The 23,128-nt window shown below is 42.4% G+C and overlaps 1 pseudogene; it reads left to right on the forward strand.

Annotated features, from left to right (window-relative positions):
- Positions 1-22,870, forward strand: part of LOC139168934 (potassium voltage-gated channel subfamily KQT member 1-like) — a 190,181-nt pseudogene extending 167,311 nt beyond the window's left edge.
- Positions 22,871-23,128: the final 258 nt, after the last annotated feature.

Raw genomic sequence — 23,128 nt, forward strand, 5'->3', positions numbered from 1 at the left:
TGGCACACAGCCCAGGAAGTCAATCTCCCTTATCTTCGGTCGATTCAGATGAGGAAGTGTTGAATCCACGCATGCACAGAGTTATGCATAGAAGAGACCAATTGAGGAAATATTACAGGAAATAAGAGAAGCCACCTGTGTTTGGGTGGGGCTCCAGTAATTAGAGCTGCTGGTATAAATAGCAGCGTGCTGGCTTGGCCGTTGTGGAAGATTATCTGATCGTTGTTTCTTCAGGACCGTGCCTTGCTGTTTCCGGACTTTGTTGATTTTTCATGACTTTGAAACCAAAGCAGAGCAAAGTGTGTGTGTTTCACTTCGTGGAAGAAGGAGGGCTGTGACGTTTCTTCACAGCTGCTAGCTAAGTACTTAAGGACTGATTAAGGGGATTGTACAGACTACCAGGTTGTTTTGGGACGAGTGCTCTTTGCAATACAAAAAGGGGGCTTTGTTTCTTTTGAATTTTGTGATAAAGAACATTGTTTTTGAACTTTCAAGTGTGTGTGTGTGTGTGTGTGTGTCTGAAATTTGTACCCTTGAATTTTCGGGAGACTCATACCATAGAGCCCCGCAGAACAGTAAGTGCCATACCGTTCGGGCTGGCTTATCAGATACATGGAGGGCTTCGTCATTGTGTGGAGAATTTCAGCAATTGCATTTCAAGTTTCAAGTTTAATTGGATTTGTAGCCCATCCATCTCGGAGGACTCGGGATGGCTCACAACATATAGAAAAAGACAATAGTAGGTCAATCCAATTAATATACATGAAAAAAACAATCCTTATAATTCTAATTTTTTTTTTTAAAAAAACTTCCATTAACATTCAATCAACAATCACGCTTAAAACACTCGCTGATCAAGGGGAAGATCTAATAACCCCAGGTCTGGTGGCAAAGATGAGTTTTTAAACTGTTACAAAGTTTTTCCTGCTGCTTTTGTTTAAAATGATGAGTCCCAAACCTATCCTTGATGGTTCACTGACATTTAAGTACATGGCAAAAAAAAAAAATGCTAGCAACATGGGTCCGTGGATCTTAGTTGCCTGAGAAAATAAAAAAGTGAATTATCTAGAAAGGATAAGGAATTCTCACAAGCTGCTTTAAGGGCTAAATGGAACCCTAATTGTTTTATGGTACCATTAACTGCAAACTTTTCAACATCATTAACTATGGAATGAAAATGCTACCAGTGTTCAGGGCTATAAATTAAGCTAACTCCTCTGTTTACCAAAACAGTAAGGAAGGCTGCCAAAAAAAAAGACTCTTAAAAAGAGAGAAAGGAGAAAAAGAGAGAGGAGAGAGGGGGAGAAGGGATGGAGATGGAAAGAGAGGAGAGAGAAAGGGAAGGAGGGATAGAGAGAGGAAGGAAGAGAAAGAGGAAAGAGGGAGGAAGGAGAAAGAGAGAGAGAAAAAGAGGGGGAGAGAGAGGGAGAGGAGAGGTACGGAAGGAGAGAGACAGAGGAGAGAAAGAATATGCAAGATGTCAATGTTTCAATGGCCCCAAGCCTGCTGGCAGAGGTGAGTCTTCAAAGCTTTTCAGGAGGCATGGAGATTGGGAGCATTTACACCAGGGGAGGCGCCCTCCAAATTTCAGATTAAACATGCCTTGGAAAGACCAGTGCTAACTCATGCAGTTGAAGTTCTCGGAGAGATTGCTCAGATGTGTATGGGAGAAGGCCATTTTTTAAAAGTCGTTGGATGTTTGATTTATTGCTTAAATGATCCATATCTATGCACAGGAATCTTCACAACTAACAGTCAGCATCTGCTTTGGAATGAGATAAGAGTCAATGGAATTCAAGGAAAGTTGGACCTATTTTGCTTGTGACTACACAGGGATTCTAGGCTGAACCCTCTTTTAACTCCACCTCCAGTTCTGCCCCTCCTTCTCCTGTATATGTGCCTTACCAGGTGACTCCTTCTAGTCCTTCTACAAGTAGTCTCACCAGTTAACTGACCACAACATCAATCTCTAGGCCAACTTAAGCAGCATTGTAGTGTCATTATGCAGGGTGAGAATTGCCTGAACTACAAAGACTGAGTGATCTTGTCCAAGAAACATGCAGAATAGTTGTAGATGTTCTAGCTCTAGAGTTGACATAGATGTTCAAGGCCTGAGCATGAAAGGTACCCTGTCCTAGAACTCAGTTAGATTCTTTCTGTGATACTCCACAACCATCGTAGCTGGAAATTTATCTCTGTCGTATAAGGGTTCAATTGCAGCCTTCAAAAACTGTTCACGCCCTATTGAGCTATAGAATAGAATAGAATTTTATTGGCCAAGTGTGATTGGACACACAAGGAATTTGTCTTGGTGCATATGCTCTCAGTGTACATAAAATAAAATATACATTTGTCAAGAATCATGTGGTACGACACTTAATGATTGTCATAGGGGTCAAATAAGCAATGAAGAAGCAATATTAATAAAAATCTTAGGATATACGCAACAAGTTACAGTCATACAGTCAACATGGGAGGAAATGGGTGATAGGAATGATGAGAAAAACTAGTAGAATAGAAGTGCAGATTTAGTAGAAAGACTGACAGTGTTGAGGGAATTATTTGTTTAGTAGAGTGATGGCGTTCGGAAAAAAACTGTTCTTGTGTCTAGTTGTCTTGGTGTGCAGTGCTCTGTAGCGACGTTTTGAGGGTAGGAGTTGAAACAGTTTGTGTCCAGGATGTGAGGGGTCAGTAAATATTTTCCCCGCCCTCTTTTTGACTCGTGCAGTATACAGGTCCTCAAGGGAAGGCAGGTTGGCAGCAATTGTTTTTCCTGCAGTTCTGATTGTCCTCTGAAGTCTGTGTCGGTCCTGTTGGGTTGCAGCACCAAACCAGACAGTTATAGAGGTGCAGATGACAGACTCAATGATTCCTCTGTAGAACTGTATCAGCAGCTCCTTGGGCAGTTTGAGCTTCCTGAGCTGGCACAGAAAGAACATTCTTTGTTGTGCTTTTTTGGTGATGTTTTTGATGTTAGGTGACCATTTTAGGCCTTGAAATATGATTGAGCCTAGAAATTTGAAGGTCTCTACTGTTGATACTGTGTTGTCTAGTACTGTATTGTGAGAGGTGGAAGGGTAGAAGGTTTTCTCTTAAAGTCTACCACCATTTCTACGGTTTTGAGTGTGATACTTGATGTGCTATCTATTTGGCTAGAGTCTTTCTTTCTTTCTTTCTCATTCTCTCTTTTTCTTTCCTTCTTTTTCTTTCTTCTTTTCTGTTTTTTCCTTCTTTCTCTTTCTTCTTTTTCTTCCTTTCTTCTACCTTTCATTTTTTCATTTATTTCCTTCCTTCTTTCCTTCCTTTGTCTTATGCTGGCTGCTATAACATTTTTATGCACTTTTTTTAAAAAAATGCCAACCACTTTTCCTTCTTGGCTCTCCGTTGCCTTGATTCCTTACCCCCAGCATGGCTAAAAAACTTTAGAAAAAATGTCCTTGCCAAATCAGATCCACTCTATCACGTATGAGAAATATTGCTTCCTTTTAAAGGAATAAATCATTTAAAGTCTGTATTGGGCAAGGCCATGAATTTATTGCCTGGCACCATATCCTGTATTTGAATCAGCCGTATGCCATGAGTGCGTTCAAGTGGAAAAAAAACCCCACTGTGATGATTTTGGGTGGCGTGGATTGGGTTGGGTAGCTCAGAGAAAAAACTGGTGATCTAAAGAGCTGAGCAGAAATTCCCAGTTAAAATATTTACCCAGCTGAAATCAAAAATCTTTCCTGTGTGTTTAACAGAGGAAACCAAAGTACAGTGGTACCTCTACTTACTGAACTTAATTCATTCCGTGACCAGGTTCCTAAGTAGAAAAGGTTGTAAGAAGAAGCAATTTTTCCCCTAGGAATCAATGTAAAAGCAAATAATAGAAACATAGAAACATAGAAGACTGGCGGCAGAAAAAGACCTCACGGTCCATCTAGTCTGCTCTTATACTATTTTCTGTATTTTATCTTAGGATGGATATATGTTTATCCCAGGCATGTTTAAATTCAGTTACTGTGGATTAATTTACCACGTTTGCTGGAAGTTTGTTCCAAGGATCTACTACTCTTTCAGTAAAATAATATTTTAGATTAGATTAAATTAGATTTATTGGATTTATATGCCGCCCCTCTCCGCAAACTCGGGGCGGCTCACAACAATAATAAAAAACAGTACATAATAAAAATCCAATGCCCACCAATCTAATTACAATTTAAAATTAGTAATTTCCTAAAACAATCCCAATATATATAAAAAACAGGCACACAGTCAATCAATCAACAACACAACATGGGCAAGGGGGAGGTGTTTTAGTTCCCCCATGCCTGACGGCAGAGGTGGGTCTTTTCTCATGTTGCTTTTGATCTTTCCCCCAACTAACTTCAGATTGTGTCCCCTTGTTCTTGTGTTCACTTTCCTATTAAAAACACTTCCTTCCTGGACCTTATTTAACCCTTTAACATATTTAAATGTTTCGATCACGTCCCCCCTTTTCCTTCTGTCCTCCAGACTATACAGATTGAGTTCATGAAGTCTTTCCTGATACGTTTTATGCTTAAGACCTTCCACCATTCTTGTAGCCCGTCTTTGGACCCGTTCAATTTTGTGTGCGATTGGGGAAAGCACGGTGAGGGTGGAGGCCCTGTTTCCTTCCAGGAGATTCCTAGAGAGGCCCCACGGAGGCTTCTCCCTTCCTTTTCCGGTTACTCGGATGCTCGGGTTTGTAAGTGGAAAATGGTTCTTGAGAAGAGGCAAAAAAATCTTGAACACCCAGTTCTTATCTGGAAAAGTCCATAAGTAGAGGCGTTCATCAGTAGAGGTACCACTGTATGGCTAAAACAGTTTACAAATTAAGAGCATTTTCATTCCATTTCGGTAGTGTGGATTGTGGCAGAGGTGGGTTTCAGCAGGTTCTGACCAGTTCTGGAGAACCAGTAGCGGAAATTTTGAGTAGTACAGAGAACCATTAAATATCACCTCTGACTGACGTCACTCCCATCTATTATCTGCCTCCCGAGTCCCAGCTGATCGGGAGGAAATGGAGATTGTGCAGTATCCTTCCCCTGCTATGTCCACCAAGCACAACCACGCCCACCAAGCTACGCCCACAGAACCAGTAGTTAAAAAATTTGAATCCCACCACTAGATTCTGGACTGCATTTTCAAAATTTCCTTCTTAATAGGAGTGAGGTACTAACGTTCCCTAGTTTGAATTTATTATTATTATTATTATTATTATTATTATTATTATTATTATTATTATTATTATTATTGTTATTATCATTATTATTATTATTAAATATTAATATTAATATTAAATAATATTAAATAATGATAATAATAATAATAATTAATTTCCTATTAAGAAGGAAATATTAATATTAAGATTAATAAGATTTGTAATATTAATATTAAGATTAATAAGATTAATAAGATTTGTATTATTATTATTATTAAATATTATTATTAAATATTATTATTAATATTAAATAATATTAAATGATGATGATGATAATAATAATAAATTTCCTATTAAGAAGGAAATATTAATATTAATATTAATACGATTTGTATGCCGCCTCTTTCCAAAGACTCAAAACAACAATACAACAGTCCAGAGCGAATAAAGTCCAGGCTCTAAGGGTTGCTTTGTGCATTCCCGAGAGAGACAGAGAGAGAGAGAGAGAAGGAGAGAGAGGGAGAGATCGGAGGGTTGAGAAAGAGACCGAGCACGCACCTCTTCGGCGTTGGGGGGGGAAAGAGTGCAAAAAGAGACAAGCTACTTTGCTCTCTTCCCTTGTCTTACTGTTTTTATGCTTTTCAAAAATGGGAAAGATAAGAAATTGATAGAAGTGTCAGACATTGCGATAAAAGTCTGTAGAGATTTTTCAGTCGTCTATCGTCCCCGCTCCCCCTTCCAATGGTGTCCTGCTTTACCAAAGTTATAATCTGGTCACCTTAGATTATATTAGATTTATTGGATTTATATGCCGCCCCTCTCTGCAGACTCGGGGCGGCTCACAACAATGGCAGAAACAGTACATAGTGACAAATCCAATACCCACCAATCCAATTACAATTTTAAGTTAAGAAATTCATAAAACAATCCCAATATATATAAAAAACAAGCACACAATCAATCAAACACCAAAACAACATGGGCAAGGGGGAGATGTTTCAGTTCCCCCATGCCTGACGGCAGAGGTGGGTTTTAAGGAGTTTACGAAAGGCAAGGAGGGTGGGGGCAATCCTAATCTCAGGGGGGAGCTGATTCCAGAGGGTCGGAGCCACCACAGAGAAGGCTCTTCCCCTGGGTCCCGCCAGACGACATTGTTTAGTCGATGGGACTCGAAGAAGGCCGACTCTGTGGGACCTAACCGGTTGCTGGGATTCGTGCGGCAGAAGGCGGTCTCGTAGATACCCTGGTCCGGTGCCATGAAGGGCTTTATAGGTGATGACCAACACTTTGAATTGTGACCAGAAACTGATCGGCAACCAATGCAGACTGCGGAGTGTTGGTGTAACATGGGCATATTTGGGAAAGCCCATGATAGCTGTCGCAGCTGCATTCTGCACGATCTGAAGTTTCCGAACACTCTTCAAAGGTAGCCCCATGTAGAGAGCGTTACAGTAGTCGAGCCTCGAGGTGATGAGGGCATGAGTGACTGTGAGCAGTGAGTCCCGGTCCAAATAGGGCCGCAACTGGTGCACCAGGCGAACCTGGGCAAACGCCCCCCTCGCCACAGCTGAAAGGGTGGGGGCGTAACAGAAAATAACTGAGAAGCACTGATGTAGCCTTACAATAAAGTAGAATTAGCTCATCTGATCAAGCTTCCTGTCTGGTCTACTTGGAGAGGCTGGCAGAGATGTGATTCCAACGAGCAGGTGCATCCACCGAAGAATAGCACCCGGCAGCCTCCATTACATCACTTCTACAAATGGGGAGCTGGGAGGCAGGTTCTTTCAGGGCTCATAAATCAGGAGGGTCAAAACCAGTCGGAACAGGCAGTTCTCCGCTGCCGAGCCATGTAAGGCCTTAAAAACATTTTTAAAAAAGCCCTGCTCTTTGAATCACACTTGGAGACAGCGCAAGAATCTTGTGCCAACAAGTATCTGCCAATCGCTGGGCCACTGCGTTCTGGGCCAGTTGAAGCTTGCAAATAGTCTTCAAGGGCAGCCCCACGTAGGATGCGTTAGAGTATTCCCAACAACCGGTAATGAGGGCATAGATTAGTGTCCAACTCCCTGAGTTCTTTGAATTGTGTTAAGAAGAACGTTTTGCAGGAACTGGGCGTGGTTAGTTTAATGAAAAAAATTACTAAGGAAGACATGATAGCAGTGTTCCAATATCTCAGGGGTTACCACAAAGGAAGAGGAGTCAATCTATTCTCCAAAGCACCTGAGGGTAGGACAAGAAGCAATGGGTGGAAACTAAACAAAGAGAGAAGTAACTTAGAACTAAGGAGAAATTTCCTGACAGTCAGAATGGTTGATCAGTGGAACAGCTTGTGAATGCCCCAACACTGGAAGTTTTTAAGCAGATGTTGGATAACCATCTGTCTGAAGTAGTGTAGGGTTTCCTGCCTAAGCAGGGGGACCTCCAAGGTCCCTTCCAACTCTTATTGTTGTTGTTGTTATTATTGTTATTAATAATAATAATTATTATTATTAGATTTGTCGTACATTGTTGTATTGTTGCTGTGAGCTGCCCTGAGTCTACGGAGAGGGGTGGCATACAAATCTAATAAATGGATAGATGGATGGATGGATGGATGGATAAACAAACAAACAAACAAACAAATAAATAGAGAGAGAGAGAGAGAAAGAAAGAAAGAAAGAAAGAAAGGAATGAATGAAGAAATGGAGAAATGGAGAAATGAAGAAATGAAGAAATAAACAAACAAACAAACAAACAAATAAACAAACAAACAATAGTGCAGTTCTATGCACAGATTCTCTCGGACTTAATCCCAGGTTAAAGGTCATGGAACCATAACTTTTAGAGTGCTCATTCAGCACCCAGTGGATCCAAAGGTGCCATTTTAAATATACAGTAGACCCCCGCTCGTTGCGAGGGTTCCGTTCCAGGACCCCCCGCAACGAGCGGGTTTTTGCGAAGTAGCGCTGCGGAAGTAAAAACACCATCTGCGCATGTGCAAATGGCGTTTTTACTCCCACAGCGCTAGCGAGGAGCCGAAGATTGGGGGCGGGGCGGCTGTTTGCCGCCGGCATGGAGGGCTTCCTAGCAGCCCCCCAAACCCGGGTTGGGGGTCCGGGGGGCGCTGGCTCTCGGCGCTTTCGAGCTGAGTCCGGGAGCGAATTCGCTTCCGGACTCAGCTCAAAACCGCCGATAGCAAGCGGCAAGGAACGGCTTGTCTCGGCGCTTTCGAGCTGACCGGACTCAGCTCGAAAGCGCCGAGACAAGCCGTTCCTTGCCGCTTGCTATCGGCGCTTTTGAGCTGAGTCCGGGAGCGAATTCGCTCCCGGACTCAGCTCAAAAGCGGCGAGAATGAACGGCGTGGGCGGGCGAAGGGCGGGCGGCAGCGAGGAGTTTGCGTGGGCGGTGGGGAAACTCCTCGCTGACGCCAGCAAGAGGGGGAAGACCCAGGGAAGCCGCTGCCATCTACGCATGCGTGCCCGGCATTTTTGACTTCCGGGTTGAAAAATAGCGAAGTACCCTGTTCGCAATGGTTGGGGACGCAATAAACGGGGGATCACTGTATATATTTATTTTTTAAAAATTATGCTGTCCAGTCACCTCTTACGGGAGATGGGTGGTATAGCATCCGAGGTTCGATTACGGCAATGCTCTCTCCATGGGGCTACCTTTGAAGAGTGTTTGGAAACTGCAAAATGTGCAGAACACAGCCGCATGAGCGGTCATGGGCCTGCCTACACATGCCCATGTTTCTCCAACACTCCGCAGACTGCATTGGCTGCCGTTTGGTTTCCGGACAAAATTCAAAGTGTTGGTCATGACCTATAAAGCTCTACATAGCATCAGGCCAGATTACCTGCACGACCGCTTTCTGCCGTACAAGTCCCAGCAACCAGTTAAGTCCTACAGAGTCGGCCTTCTCCAAGTCCCGTCAACTAAACAATGTCGCTTGGCGGGGCCTAGGGAAGAGCCTTCTCTATGGGGGCCCCAGCCCTCTGGAATCAGCTCCCCCCAGCGATTCGCACTGCCCCCACCCTCCTCGCCTTCTGCAAGAGTCTCAAGACTCATCTATGCCACCAGGCTTGAAGCCATTAGATTTATTTATTTTTTATTTATTTATTTTGTCCAATACACAATAATACACAATGAAGGTTATAGAGGATATAGTAGAGAAGAAATACGAGATATAGGAGAGACTATAGGACAGGGGACAGAAGGCACTTTAGTGCCCTTACGTACGCCCCTTACTGACCTCTTAGGAATCTGGAGCAGTGTTCCCTCTAATTTTTTTTTGGGGTGGGCGGAAAAGTATAGTGTCTGAGCGGCAGTCCCTTCGGGACTGGGCGGCACAGAAATAATAAATAAATAAACAAACAAATAAATAAAAAACCCACCCTGTTTTGCCTCAGAGAATTTCAAAATAAAATACTGTACTGTGTGTCTATAACAGTGAGCTCATAATAGGGCAACTCTATCAATATCAAAATGCCACTTAAATAGTTGAGCTAGTTTCAAACTAGATTTTGATTTTCTTTCTCTCTTCCTTACTCCCATTCTTTTTCTTTCTCTTTTCCTTCCTCTCTTTTTTCTATCTGTTTCTCTCTCTTCCTCTCTTCCTCTCTCTCTCCTTCCCTCTCACTCTTTCCCTCTCGGCTTCTGGGCAGGTTTGGAAAACTCTGAGTTGATGATGATTTTTAAGTGAGCGATTGCTCACTGCTCAGCTTAGAGGGAACTATGATCTGGAGAGGTCAACCGTGGACAGTCTAAGGCTATAATGTTGGGGGTTAGGGAATGATACTGCAGAGTCCAGTAATGAGTTCCACACTTCGACAACCCGATTACTAAAGTCATATTTTTTACAGTCAAGTTTGGAGTGGTTAATATTAAGCTTCAATCTGTTGTGTGCTCTTGTGTTGTTGTGGGTGAAGCTGAAATAGTCTTTGACAGGCAGGACATTGCAGCATATGATCTTGTGGGCAATACTTAGATCATGTTTAAGGCGTCGTAGTTCTAAGCTTTCAAGACCCAGGATTGTAAGTCTAGTCTCGTAGGGTATTCTGTTTTGAGTGGAGGAGTGAAGGGCTCTTCTGGTAAAGTATCTTTGAACATTTTCAGGGGTGTTAATGTCTGAGATGCGATATGGGTTCCAAACAGATGAGCTGTATTCGAGGATGGGTCTGGCGAAAGTTTTGTAAGCTCTAGTAAGTAGTAAGTAGGAGTCTAGCCTCCTGGCTGACAAATGTATTGCGAGTTAGCTGTTTCGATGGGAATAAGTGTTTTTTTATGGTTTTGTGTTCTTTAGACTATTAAGTTAAATTAATTGCATTTAGGATGTTTTATCATTCCTATATATGTCGTAAGCCACCCCGAGTCCTCGGAAGAGGGGCAGCATAAAAGACCAATTAATAAATATAAATATACAAATTTAATTAATAAATAAAATTTAAAAATTGTCGCCTTTGGGCAAGGGATCCACTTGCCACTTGTGCTCTGGGATCCAATGTGGTTACAGAGAAACTTCAAAGACCCAAGACACGATCTCATACAGCACTTGGAGAAACGTAGCGTAATCGGGAGTGTTTCAAAGTTCACAGGTTCTGCATCCAATTTCAAAAATAGAAAGACATTTATTTCAATCCGGAGACCAGTGTTTTTCAACCATTAGCCTTCCTCAGTTTGCCTCTACTTTTACCATCCATGAGGACTCCAAATTGTCAAAAACTATGGTTGGATCATGTGAAGTTTGAAACTGATACTGCAGAGCTTTTTAAGAATGGTGGAAGGTCTTAAGCATAAAACGTATCAGGAAAGACTTCATGAACTCAATCTGTATAGTCTGGAGGACAGAAGGAAAAGGGGGGACATGATCGAAACATTTAAATATGTCAAAGGGTTAAATAAGGTTCAGGAGGGAAGTGTTTTTAATAGGAAAGTGAACACAAGAACAAGGGGACACAATCTGAAGTTAGTTGGGGGAAAGATCAAAAGCAACGTGAGAAAATATTATTTCACTGAAAGGGTAGTAGATCCTTGGAACAAACTTCCAGCAGACGTGGTTGGTAAATCCACAGTAACTGAATTTAAACATGCCTGGGATAAACATATATCCATTGTAAGATAAAATACAGGAAATAGTATAAGGGCAGACTAGATGGACCATGAGGTCTTTTTCTGCCGTCAGTCTTCTATGTTTCTATGTTTCTAAGACAACGTAGATTGCAAAGAGTGTTTTTCTTTTGTTCCCTGAATATTTGGGACTTCATCTTTCATTCTCTGAATATTTGGAGTTTTCAGAAATTGCTTTGTAATAGAACAACAGGTGAACATCCTGAAAAGCAATCTACACGCTTATTGTCAAAGCTGTGGCTTCCTTTATTTCTTCTAACTTGCAAGATCTTTCAATTCTTTATCTTAGAGCCAGCATATCATCAATGTGCAAGAGAAAATCTCTTTTTGTTTACATTGATGTATGAGATTTGGATGTAGATCTGTGTAAAAACGACATAATGTTTAAAGACAAAAAGGAATAAAAAATAAATTACCTATTCTAAAAATGTAAAATATTTAAGCTTGCATATTACAACAGCTGCAAGGATTGTATTTGCACAGAACTGGAAAAATCCGCAAATACCTGAAGACAATGAGATCATCAAGAAAATATACGATTGTGCCGAGGTGGACAGATTGACAATGGAACTTAATAATCGAAAAGAATCGGACTATTATGAAACCTGGACAAAATAGTACCAATGGACAAAAAAAAGAAACTCAAAAGAAACATCGAAATAAAATATCAAGAAATCTAAAAGTAATTAGAAGACAATGTCGATAGGAATGTATATATGATGTAGATTCATCTGTAAATATAATTATGTACTTTTTTAAAAAAATGGAAAAATTTAATAAATATTGTTGTGATTCAACCTGAGGCTGCTCAGGGACCAGCTGTGTCTCTGCTGGCTCCGTGCCCGGAGGAGGATGACAGCGCAGAGGAGGGGGCTGAACAGTCGGACGGGGGAGAGGAGAGTCAGGAATGGGATGAAGGAGAACAGCATGAGAGCCCCGGGGGGGGGGGCTCTCCCCAGCCAGTAGCTTGGAGTCATTAGGTGATGACGCACAAGCTGTCATTGACATGAGACAGAGACGTTCACAGCAACGAAAGGAGCTGTTAAAGAAATATTTTCACCCTTGAATTAGAAACAGCTGGGTTTGGGTGTGGTCCTCATCAGCAGGGTTTAAAAGGCAGGCAAGGCCTTGAAGCCATGTGGAGTGTTATCAATTGGAGTTGCGGTGACCTGTTTTGATTCTCAGCGTCTCTGATCTTGGCTTGTGGCCTCACAGTCTGGAAGACTCGTGGGAGGCGTCTGTTTGCTATCTACAGCTTCGTCTTGGCAGCAAGAAGCTGGTATTGCTTCATGGACTATTCCCTTCGTGTATATCTTTGAAGTTCCAGCGTTTTTCCTGTTTGTAAGGACATTTTCTGTTACCTGTGTTTTCCTTGAATTATATAAACTGCCTTTGCCTTTTACCAGTGTGTCTGGCTTCTCTTTTTGGGTTGGTATTGGCTTCCGGAGTGACCCAGACAGAACAAATATATATTAAAATAAATAAATAAATTACAACTAGGGGGGGAAACCTAGTTCAGCCAAATATTTAACTTTTTTTCTTCCTTCCCTCGTTCTTGATTCTGATTGCTTGTATTTATTGGGTTTTCTTTTTTTAAAAGACGGTTTTCCTGTTGTTCCCGGTGAACTCTTGTAAATATTTATCCGTTGCACTTGTTGCAAGCGTATTCTTTGCTTCTCGACGGGAACGGTCAAATTCCAGCTGTGCAAAGATGTTCAGCTTTTCCAACAGTGGCTGCCGCTTTCGGTGGCGTTAGATGAAAAGAAAAGGGGAGCCAGGTGGTGGGCTTCAAAGGAAGGTTTGGTGCTGCTCTGCTGCTTTTGGGGCTGTGAGATGTTTGGGTTGGCTCTGGCTGAAAAGCAACACGGAGGAGAATTCGAGACAAATAAAAGGAGAGGCTTTGTCCCTTGAATACCCCACCTTCGCTGCTGTGGGTAGTGTCACAGCTTATATGGATTCCCCCCCACTCCTGCCCCCTTTTTATTCATTTAAATTTAAATTAAATGTTACTGGTTTCATCTAAAGATGGCCTTCTCCGGGTCCCGTTGACTAAACAATGTCGTTTGGAGGGACCCGGGGGAAGAGCCTTCTCTGTGGCGGCCCCGACCCTATGGAACCAACTCCCCCCAGATATCAGAGTTGCCCCTACCCTCCTTGCCTTTCGTCAGCTCTTAAAAACTTACCTCTGTTGTCAGGCATGGGGGAATTGAAATATTCCCTTCCCCCTAGGCTTATAAAATTTATGTATGGTATGACTGTACGTATGTATGACTGATCTCTTAAATTGGGGTTTTTAGATTTTTAATATTAGATTTGTTTACGTTGTCTTTTTACTGTTGTTAGCTGCCCCGAGTCTGCGGAGAGGGGCGGCATACAAATCTAATAAATGAATGAATGAACGAACGAACAAACAAACAAACAAAATAAATAAATAAATGAATAAAGAAAGAAAGAAAGAAAGAAAGAAAGAAAGAAAGAAAGAAAGAAAGAAAGAAAGAAAGAAAGAAAGTTGATAGTATCTAAGAGTGAAGGATACTGCATTTTTTGGAGTATAAGAGTGAAGGATACTGCATTTTTGGGAATATAAGACGCACTTAAAGTAGGTTTTAGAGGTGGAAAACAAGAAAATAGAATAGAATAGAATAGAATTTTTATTTTATTTATTTAATTAATTAATTATATTTGTCCAATACGCAATAATACGCAATGAAGGTTATAGAGGATATAGTAGAGAAGAAATACGAGATATAGGAGAGACTATAGGACAGGGGACGGAAGGCACTCTAGTGCGCTTATGTACACCCCTTACTGACCTCTTAGGAATCTGGAGAGGTCAACCGTGAACAGTCTAACGGTAAAGTGTTGAGGGTTAGGGGATGATACTACGGAGTCCGGTAATGAGTTCCACGCTTCAACAACTCGATTACTAAAGTCATATTTTTTACAGTCAAGTTTGCAGCGGCTAATATTAAGGGCCTGGGAAGCCTGCAGAGAGCTCCTGGATGCTGGGGGATGGCAATAATGCCCCTATTTTTGTGAAAAACGGTCCATTTTTCACAAAAACAGGGGCATTTTTGCAATCCCCCAGCACCCAAGAGCTCTCTGCAAGCAGGGGGTAGGGATTCGGGACAACAAAAATGGCTGCATTCAGTGTATAAGATGCACCAATATTTCCACCCTCTTTTAAGGTGGAAAGGGTGCATCTTATACTCTGAAAAATACAGTAATTCCACTTACTGAAAAATACAGTGATTCCACTATGAGTTTGCTTGAAGGTACCCCACTTTTAAATTAAGCTAATAGGTTTAGGTTTAGGTTTATTGGATTTATATGCCGCCCCTCTCCGCAAACTCGGGGCGGCTCACAACAATAATAAAAAACAGTACAGTACACAATACCAAATCCAATGCCCACCCATCCAGATTCCAATTGAAATTAATAATCTCATAAAAAACAGTATATATAAAAAACAGGCACACAGTCAATCAATCAACAAAACAACATGGGCAAGGGGGAGGTGTTTTAGTTCCCCCATGCCTGACGGCAAAGGTGGGTCTTAAGGAGTTTACGAAAGGCAGGGAGGGTGGGGGCAATCCTAATCTCAGGGGGGAGCTGGTTCCAGAGGGTCGGGGCCCCCACAGAGAAGGCTCTTCCCCTGGGTCCCGCCAGACGACATTGTTTAGTCGACGGGACCCGGAGAAGGCCAACTCTGTGGGACCTAACCGGTCGCTGGGATTCGTGCGGCAGGAGGCGGTCCCGAAGATATTCTGGTCCGGTGCCATGAAGGGCTTTATAGGTCATAACCAACACTTTGAATTGTGACCGGAAACTGATCGGCAGCCAATGCAGACTGCGGAGTGTTGGAGTGATATGGGCATACTTGGAGAAGCCCATAATTGCTCTCGCAGCTGCATTCTGCACGATCTGAAGTTTCCGAACACTTTTCAAAGGTAGCCCCATGTAGAGAGCGTTACAGTAGTCGAGCCTCGAGGTGATGAGGGCATGAGTGACTGTGAGCAATGACTCCCGGTCCAAATAGGGCCGCAACTGGCGCACCAGGCGAACCTGGGCAAACGCCCCCCTCGCCACAGCTGAAAGGTGTTTTTCTAATGTGAGCTGTGGATCGAGGAGGACGCCCAAGTTGCGGACCCTCTCTGAGGGGGTCAATAATTCCCCCCCCAGGGTAATGGACGGACAGATAGAATTGTCCTTGGGAGGCAAGACCCACAGCCACTCCGTCTTGTCTGGGTTGAGTTTGAGTTTGTTGACACCCATCCAGGCCCCAACAGCCTCCAGGCACCGGCACATCACTTCCACTGCTTCGTTGACTGGACATGGGGTGGAGATGTACAACTGGGTATCATCGGCATATTGATGATACCTCACCCCATGCCCTTGGATGATCTCACCCAGCGGTTTCATGTAGATATTAAATAGCAGGGGGGAGAGGACCGACCCCTGAGGCACCCCACAAGGGAGAAACCTCGGGGTCGACCTCTGACCCCCCACTAACACCGACTGCGACCGACCGGAGAGGTAGGAGGAGAACCACTGAAGAACAGTGCCTCCCACTCCCAACCCCTCCAGCCGGCGCAGAAGGATACCATGGTCGATGGTATCGAAAGCCGCTGAGAGGTCAAGGAGCACCAGGACAGAGGACAAGCCCCTGTCCCGGGCCCGCCAGAGATCATCCATCAACGCGACCAAAGCAGTTTCCGTGCTGTAGCCGGGCCTGAATCCAGACTGCTGAGGACCTAGATAATCGGCTTCATCCAAGGACCGCTGGAGTTGAAGTGCCACCACCTTCTCGACAACCTTCCCCATGAAGGGGAGGTTGGAGACTGGACGGTAGTTATTAAGCACGGCTGGGTCCAGGGAAGGCTTCTTGAGGAGGGGGCGCACAACCGCCTCCTTATAAAGTGGCGGAAAGGACCCCCTCCCCAAGGAGGCGTTGACAATCTCCTGGACCCAGCTCCGTGTCACCCCTCGACTGGCCGAAACCAGCCAAGAGGGACACGGATCCAGTAAACAGGTGGCGGAACTCACAGCTCCAATGGCCTTGTCCACTTCATCAGGTGTCACCAAGTCAAACTCCTCCCAGACAGATGGACAAAGACGTTTAGCCCCAGTCACCTCGACTGACTCATTGTCAGTCGACTCTGTTTCACAATTGGAGTCGAGGTCTGCTCGGATCCGGGCGATTTTATCAGCGAAAAACGTGTTAAAATCCTCGGCACTACTCTGTCACTACTAATATCTTCATCCCTAGAAAGCTTGCCAGATATCTATGATCAGGGAGACAATTAATTTTATGGCAGTCTTGTTAATTGGCTCCCCTTAAGCTGATTCATCTGTTTAATGAAAAATTCACTTTTCTAATGGTTTGTATATTCCGAGGGTTTTTAATGCAGGCACTTTTGCCATCTACATCCTCTGGCTGTGAATTTAATTCAAAAGAACCCCATTCTAGCATTAATAATTTTTTAAATTTCCTGTTTTCCTGCTTTCTTACCTAACTGTATTGCACTGTACTGTGCATATTTTGGTCTTTAGCTGCAAAGAAAGTTGTGGTCTGGGAGGATTGAGGTGGAAGAAATGGCTTCCTTTTCCATTCACTGGCTGGGGAATTCTGGGAGTTGAAGTCCAAATATCTTCAAGTGGCCAAGGTTGGGAAACACTACTCTAGATAACTAAAAGCCAGCTGCCAAATTTCATCCATTGGAACCAACAATATTTATTTTTAGCAAACAGTGCAGGGGGTGGGAGGAATGGAAAGCATCAAGCAATCAGAATTCTTCATGGGGTCAAAAGACAAATTTTCCATGGTGTTTAGGAATTAAAACATCTATTCTGGCACCTTGAAACATATTTTTACAATCCGACCAATCAGGCATTTACGGTAGGGGTGTCCATATGACCTTCCCGCCAATCAGCTTAAAGCTCTGTTGGAAGAATTACTACTATTACTACTATTACTACTACTACTACTACTACTACTACTACTACTACTACTACTACCAGTGTTCCCTATAATTTTTGGGGGGAGTGGGCGGAAAAGTATAGTGTCTGAGCGGCAGTCCCTTCGGGACTGGGCGGCACAGAAATAATAAATAAATAAACAAATAAACAAACAAACAAACAAACAAATAAATAAATAAATAAATAAATAAAAACCCACCCTGTTTTGCCTCAGAGAATTTCAAAATAAAACACTGTACTGTGTGTCTATAACAGTGAGCTCATAATAGGGCAACTCTATCAATATCAAAATGCCACTTAAATAGTTGAGCTAGTTTCAAACTAGATTTTTATTTTCTTTCTCTCTTCCTTACTCCCATTCTTTTTCTTTCTCTTTTTCTTCCTCTTTTTTTCTATCTGTTTCTCTCTCTTCCTCTCTTCCTCTCTCTCTCCTTCCCTCTCACTCTTTCCCTCTCGGCTTCTGGGCAGGTTTGGAAAACTCTGAGTTGATGATGATTTTTAAGTGAGCAATTGCTCACTGCTCAGCTTAGAGGGAACTATGACTACTACTACTACTACTACTACTACTACTAATAATAATAATAATAATAATAATAATAATAATAATAATTTATTAGATTTGTGTGCTGCCCCTCTCCAAGGATTCAGGATGACTCACAACAGCAATAACAATACAATACAAATCTAATATTAAGAAAAACAAGTCAAACCCCATTATTACTAAAAACAATCAATGCTACACAATCACACCACACTCAAATGCTACAAGTCAGAAGGGGGGGGGGGGGAATTGTCGCTAGACTTATGGTTGGGGCTCACCACAACATGAGGAACTGTGTTAAGGGGTTGCGGCAATAGAAAGGTTAAGAGCCACTGTGTCTATCAGCACAAGATCTGATCCCCATCCCATTTGGGTCAGAGGGAACTTTTAAGGCACTTCCAGGGTGAGATAAATAAATTGCTGTTGCTTGGGGGATGCGTGTGGGGGCATCTTTCATGTCCCCATCAAGAAGCTGGAGCAAATGACGGACCCTCACTCCATTACACCGCATCACTTGGATCTCAAACATGGGCTTGCTAACTTCCAGCCCAGCATCCTAACTACATGAGCCACCTTGTTCTTTGTTCCTTGTTCAGCTTCAACCGCAACAACACAAGAGCATGCAACAGATTCAAACTCAATACGAACCGCTCCAAACTTGACTGTAAAAAATATGATTTCAACAATCGAGTGATCGAAGCGTGGAACTCATTACCGGACTCAATAGTGTCAACCCCTAACCCCCAACATTTCTCCCTTAGACTCTCCACGATTGACCTCTCCAGGTTCCTAAGAGGCCAGTAAGGGGCGTACATAAGTACACTGGTGTGCCTTTCGTCCCCTGTCCAATTGTCTTTCCTTTCTCTCACTTATCATATATATTCTCTTCCTTTCATATATCCTCTCCTCTAAGTTCACTTTTACCCTTATATATATTACCACATGTCTATTTTCTTCCTATGTATTTGTGTATTGGACAAATGAATAAATAAAATAAAATAAATACATTTATTAATAGAGAAGATGGGCCATTGCTAAAATTTAACAGGACAAAGATGAACGAGGCGAACCCACAGCCTCGCTTTGCCTAGGAAAGTCCTGGGCGAGGCCTTAAGAAAGCAATGTGCATGTTGTTGTTTTTTCCTTCGGTGTCTGCAAACAATTTTTTATGCCTCCTAAAATAAGGCACCCTTGAAGAATGGCTGTCCTCTTTAATGTCTCTGAAGCCTACAGCGTTTGCCAGAGAGAAACATTGCATAATTACATATACAGTTTGGTTGACTCAGAAATCCCTTTACATCATTCTTAGCTATTGGGATGTGGTTGCATTGGTAACCGAGAGGTAGAAACATAGAAACATAGAAGACTGACGGCAGAAAAAGACCTCATGGTCCATCTAGTCTGCCCTTATACTATTTTCTGTATTTTATCTTAGGATGGATATATGTTTATCCCAAGCATGTTTAAATTCAGTGACTGTGGATTTATCTACCACGTCTGCTGGAAGTTTGTTCCAAGGATCTACTACTCTTTCAGTAAAATAATATTTTCTCACGTTGCTTCTGATCTTTCCCCCAACTAACTTCAGATTGTGTCCCCTTGTTCTTGGGTTCACTTTCCTATTAAAAACACTTCCCTCCTGGACCTTATTTAACCCTTTAACATATTTAAATGTTTCGATCATGTCCCCCCTTTTCCTTCTGTCCTCCAGACTATACAGATTGAGTTCATGAAGTCTTTCCTGATACGTTTTATGCTTAAGACCTTCCACCATTCTTGTAGCCCGTCTTTGGACCCGTTCAATTTTGTCAATATCTTTTTGTAGGTGAGGTCTCCAGAACTGAACACAGTATTCCAAATGTGGTCTCACCAGCGCTCTATATAAGGGGATCACAATCTCCCTCTTCCTGCTTGTTATACCTCTAGCTATGCAGCCAAGCATCTTTCCCCCAACTAACTTCAGATTGTGTCCCCTTGTTCTTGTGCTCACTTTCCTATTAAAAACACTTCCTTCCTGGACCTTATTTAACCCTTTAACATGTTTAAATGTTTCGATCATGTCCCCCCTTTTCCTTCTGTTCTCCAGACTATACAGATTGAGTTCATTAGCTTTTCTTCCAGACAACATCCTCTCTGGCACATGAAATCTCAGCCTGGGGCATTTCTCCAGCCAATGATGGGAGGTGTTTGCACTGACCAAATCAAGAAAGCCATGCTGGGGGAGGGGAAAATCCAACAGAAACGACATACCGTCAGATGCTGCACATATGTCACTTTCCAGAGACTAAAAATAGGCTTTCCATAAATATCTGGGAAGAAGAGTGGAGTCTAAAATGAGTAGATGAAGATGGGGAAAAAAATTCAGAATGGGTTTCCAGGAGTTTAGTGTCATGATATATACACCAACAACACTCCGCAGTCTGCATTGGTTGCCGATCAGTTTCCGGTCACAATTCAAAGTGTTGGTTATGACCTATAAAGCCCTTCATGGCATCGGACCAGAATACCTCCGAGACCGCCTCCTGCCGCACGAATCCCAGCGACCGGTTAGGTCCCACAGAGTCAGCCTTCTCCGGGTCCCGTCGACTAAACAATGTCGGTTGGCGGGCCCCAGGGGAAGAGCCTTCTCTGTGGTGGCCCCGACCCTCTGGAACCAGCTCCCCCTGGAGATCAGAATTGCCCCCACCCTCCTTGCCTTTCGTAAGCTCCTCAAAACCCACTTCTGTCGTCAGGCTTGGGGGAATTGAGACATCTCCCCCTGGGCATGTTTAATTTGTGTATGGTATGCTTGTGTGTGTGTCTGTTAGTATATGGGGTTTCTTTTAAATCTTAAATGTTTTAAACTTACTCGGATTATTTATGATTTGTTTTTCTCTGTTGTGAGCCGCCCCGAGTCTTCGGAGAGGGGCGGCATACAAATCTAAATAATAAATAAATAAATAAATAAATAATCTGAACTACCCTTTCCCCCCTAGGCCTATACAATTTATGCATGGTATGTTTGTGTGTATGTTTGGTTTTAATAAGGGTTTTTTAATTATTTTAAACATTAGATTTGTTACATGCGGTTTTTTATTACTGTTGTTAGCCGCCCCGAGTCTACGGAGAGGGGCGGCATACAAATCCAGTAAGTAAGTAAGTAAATAAATAAATAAATAAATAAATAAATAAATAAAAAAAACTAGTAGAAATAGAAGTGCAGATTTAGTAAAAAGTCTGACAGTGTTGAGGAAATTATTTGTTTATCAGAGTAATGGCGTTCGGGGAAAAACAGTTCTTGTCTCTAGTTGTCTTGGTGGGCAGTGCTCTGTAGCATCATTTTGAGGGTAGGACTTGAAACAGTTTGTGTCCAGGATGCGACAGGTCAGTAAATATTTTAACCGCCCTCTTTTTGACTCGTGCAGTATACAGGTCCTCAGTGGAAGGCAGGTTGGCAGCAATTGTTTTTTCTGCAGTTCTGATTATCCTCTGAAGTCTGTGTCGGTCTTGGTTGGTTGCAAAACCAAACCACAGTTATAGAGGTGCAGATGACAGAGTCAATGAGAGTCTCCTCTTTCTCCTCTGTTTGGGGCCTGTGTGTGGAGTAAGAGTGGGTGCACTTGGGAAACAATAGGTTTCGGAGAAGGTTTAGGTAGGATCTCAGAAAATCCTTCACTGTCCTTCCATCCCAAATATTACCAACAATATTTCGAGGGGGTGGAAATGTTGAGGGCCTTCTATACCATTTGGCTAATGACAATAATGCTCTACAGGTGTTTCCTTTAACTGAGTGATTATACACTAAGACCTTTTTTTTCCAACCCACCCCTTTGAGGGTTTGCTCCATTTATCATATTTAAATTATAACTTAAAGGTGTATCCTGTTTACCCTGTCATAATTATAACCTGGACCAAATAAGCCACCCTGGATACTTTCCAAACTATTGTAGTCTATCAACAGAGAACATGACATATTAGGAAGTCGAAGTGAAGTACTGTACCCCAGAATCAGTGGCACAAGTTACAAGGGCCGCTTTATACAATATATTATTATATACAAGTTTACATATATATATAAAAGGGATTTTGTGTTGATGGAACAGCCCATTTTTAAAAGGTTTTATTTATTTTATTTTATTTATTTATTCATTTGTCCAATACACAATACATATGGAAGAGAATAGACACGAAGTAATATGTATAAAGATAATAAGAGAATAGAGGAGAAGATATATGAAAGGAAGAAAATATATATGATAAATGAGATAAAGGAAAGACAATTGGAAAGGGGACGAAAGGCACACTAGTGCACTTATGTACGCCCCTTACTGGCCTCGTAGGAATCTGGAGAGGTCAATCGTGGATAGTCTAAGGCAGTGTTTCCCAACCTTGGCAACTTAAAGATATTTGGACTTCAACTCCCAGAATTCCCCAGCCAGCAAATGCTGGCTGGGGAATTCTGGGAGTTGAAGTCCAAATATCTTCAAGTTGCCAAGGTTGGGAAACACTGGTCTAAGGGAGAAATGTTGGGGGTTAGGGATTGACACTATTGAGTCCGGTAATGAGTTCCACGCTTCGATAACTCGGTTGTTAAAGTCATATTTTTTACAGTCAAATTTGGAGCGGTTAATATTAAGTTTGAACCTGTTGCGTGCTCTTGTGTTGTTGCGGTTGAAGCTGAAGTAGTCATTGACTGGTAGGACGTTGCAGCATATGATCTTGTGGGCAATACTTAAATCGTGTTTTAGGCGCCGTAGTTCTAAGCTTTCTAGACCCAGGATTGTTAGTCTATTTTCGTAGGGTATTCTGTTTCGAATGGAGAAGTGAAGGGCTCTTTCGGTGAAATATCTTTGGATGTTTTCAAGGGTGTTGATGTCCGAGATGTGGTATGGGTTCCAGACAGAAGAGCTGTATTCGAAGATGGGTCTAGCAAAAGTTTTGTAGGCTCTTGTGAGTAGTGTGAGATTACTGGAGCAGAAACTACGTAGGATCAGGTTAACAACTCTAGAAGCCTTTTTGGCGGTTGTACAGTTATCCCTCGTTTTTCGCAGGGGGTGCGTTTCAAGACCACCCGTGAAAAACGAATTTCCGTGAAGTAGAGGAAAGATGTTTTTTTAATTTATTTAACAAGTATTTGGACTTTTAAAACCCACCCTTTGCATTAAACAGTCATTCGACAATGTTTCTCAGCTGGAACTATATGTGATATCCTACCAGTTTCTTTAATAGAGTACAGTAGTACTGTAGAAGAATTTTATGAATTTTTAATGGATTTAAAAATTTTAATGGATGTAATGGATTTAAGCCCCCTTTGAAAACCCGTGAAAGAGCGAATCCCGAAAGATGAACCATGAAGT

The sequence above is a fragment of the Erythrolamprus reginae genome, chromosome 6 (assembly GCF_031021105.1).
Source record: "Erythrolamprus reginae isolate rEryReg1 chromosome 6, rEryReg1.hap1, whole genome shotgun sequence".
Taxonomy (NCBI): Eukaryota; Metazoa; Chordata; class Lepidosauria; order Squamata; family Dipsadidae; genus Erythrolamprus; species Erythrolamprus reginae.